Genomic DNA, 3,123 nt, shown 5'->3' with positions numbered 1-3,123 from the left:
ACACATTCTCAAACTCTTCTTATCAATCCTTAGCTTTACTCAAATATACAAATCCTTATTTCTTTTACTATACCACATTACCATGATCCAAATATGTAACTGTATCCAGATCCATTTCATATTTGGTTATCATATCCTGACAATATCTTATAATCTTATACTTCCAGTATATTCTTATCACATATTCTTGTTAGTCAACGCTAACTTTTTCCTTCTAAAATGCAATCTCTTATCATATCCACACTTTTGCTTATGCACAACATTATTCTTTGTTTCAACTCATAAACTCTGGCTTTCTATATCTTATACGCTTGTCACTGATGCACTTATTCTTGAGCTATTCTATAAGTACTCACCACGTCATTTAATCTTTTTAACTTTCTTATAGTGACACTTGTTCACCATATTCTGAAATATAGTTGAACTAACAAAACTAATCCATATCGTTTTTCCGATTAAAAACAATGAAGATCTTCTATCATGATTTCAATCTTCTGAAATCAACCTTTAATCTTATAGACACTTTCTGAGGTTTCCGCTCTTCATCCTGCCTGGCCAGGGCAGGTGAATTGCTATCACCATCAGATTTATCAGCTATCGATTCACTTCGACAATTTCTATAATCCATTTCTACTATATCATAAAAATGTTATTCTATTAGCAAGACAGGATACTCCTTACACTATCAGATCAGAAATTTTCACTTTGAGTTGGCACGTACATATTTTTAAACCTCATTTGACTTCAGTTTAAGCCTAAAATCGGCTAAACCTTAGCTCTGATACCATTAAATGTAACACCCTCAACCCGTACCCGACCTGGATACGAGTCCGAAGTGTCACATTGACTTTTCAAACTTTGACTATTGACGAAAAATCAAGAAAATTTAAAACTTTCATTAAAATAAAAGCTGTTTATTTACATAAATTGACCAAAATAACCAAAATTGATCAAAGCATATTCAACTCAATCAATTAGTACATGCCAACTATATTCAGATTAACCAAACACATTTAAATCATCTATTCTCTGATCTGAAACTTTGTAAGGAAAATGCTGACTTGTCTTGCTCCTCTTAGCTTCTCACTTTGCTTTCCAGAACCTAGGTGTGAAACACTCACACGCTAAGTCTATGACTTAGTGAGGCATTAAACTTATAAGAGAAACTCTAACTTCTTAACCATGCATGAACATATCATACTATGCTATCACACAAAACAATATAACATTACGTATAATCAAATATACACAGAAACATATACTCATCATTTACTTCCATTAATCTTATTTCACTATCCATATTATTTTCATTTATATGTGTTGATCATACCCTCTTGAACCTAACCTTTTTAACCAACATATGCTTCGTGTAACCAAACAATACACATATCATCATATGACTCGTGCAATACACATATCAACATATATCACAAAAGCATATTCTTCACATATATATTTATTGTTATATCTTTGTCTAGCATATGTACATTTCTGAGAACTGTAGATATGTGAGTCTATGGAGGTTGTGCACTATGCTGTCACCACAGCTCGTAAGGGGTCCTACTAGGGGCTATGAGATTTTGTCCCGAAGGACCAATGAAATATCCTGAAGGATCACTGTATGTCCCGAAGGACCGCGTAGACCCTCAACTCTTGGCATGCCAACTATACCTATAGCTCTCGTATCATATAACATGGGCATTTTCACTTTATCATTTCACAAGTCATAGAAGCTCATAGCTTCTTTCACATATACATATAGTCACATAGCTTCTTTTCATATTTTCATAAGATCACATAGCTCATATCTTATACTTTGTTTTCTCATGTTCACATATAACATGTCATATGGCTCATATCTTCCTCATGACTTCATATAGTTCAGTTTCCCATATGTTCATATATATACATCACATAGCACATACTTCTCATATCATTACATTCAAAAGTATGTTAACCCATATAATCAAGCATACATACAATTCATGTCATTCATATATGTATAATCATATATTCATGCATTCTAACATAGGAAATAGACTTGTCACAAATCTTGTTTCCATTTAGCACCATAAACTAACTAATATGCACTCACCTTGGCCTCACTTGCTATCAATTACTCCTATGGCTTTCTTTCTCTTCTGGATCAATTCTAATCTTTCAATTATTCTTGAACTTTCTCTCGATCGATATCTACATAATCATATATTTATACTATCAGTATACAATCGATATAATATAATCTATCACTGCTTAGACTAAGAGAAAAGCTAATTTCATCTTTTAATGAAGGCATGCATCGATGCACTCTATCGTGTATCGATGCATTCCTTAACGGGTTCATTGATGCACTACCGGTGCATCGGTACACAAATCCCATTCGATGTTTGTATTTTAAACGGGTGCATCGATGCACTATTGGCATTCGATGTTCAATATTTGAGAGTGTATCGATACACATTCAAGATGCATCGATGCACACAACCCAGAATTTACATTTTACGCACGAATTCACTCTCTTTCAGCTTAACTCTTCATCTTTCACCTCCTTTAATATTCCTAACTTTCATATACATACTTAAACTCATTTCTACTCCATAATCACTTCTTTAAACTCAAAATTCTATCTTCCATATGTAATCCAAGAATCATACTAAATTTTCTACTTGTTCTAAATTCAATTCCATCACTTCATATCCCTTAATTAAGTTGATGACAAGTCAAATTTGTCTTCCAATATGAGTAATGAACTCTATTCCAAGATTTTATTCAAGAACTCAAAATCTTTAATCTCTCATATATCTTTCATCTTGTTGTTTAAGAACAAATTAAGCTTTCCTTAAGCTTAATTATCATCTAGTGATCATAACCCAACCTCTAAATCAACAAATAATCAAGAAATCATAAACTTACCTTTGAGCTTAGAGATACGGGAGGAAGAAGAAGAAGAAGAGAGTTTCCAGATAACTCTTTCTTTTCCCCCACGTGATTAATTCTTATAAAAGGGGGAAAATATCTTTCTTATCAAATGATCAATTTGCCCTTTAATTCATTCAATAATTACCAAACAACCTTCGACTATATTTCCAATAAGTCATTAAACTATTAAACTATTTTACTTTT

Source organism: Hibiscus syriacus, unplaced genomic scaffold (genome assembly GCF_006381635.1).
Source record: "Hibiscus syriacus cultivar Baekdansim isolate YM2019G1 unplaced genomic scaffold, ASM638163v2 tig00111848_pilon, whole genome shotgun sequence".
NCBI lineage: Eukaryota > Viridiplantae > Streptophyta > Magnoliopsida > Malvales > Malvaceae > Hibiscus > Hibiscus syriacus.
Note: the sequence above shows the minus strand (reverse complement) of the source record.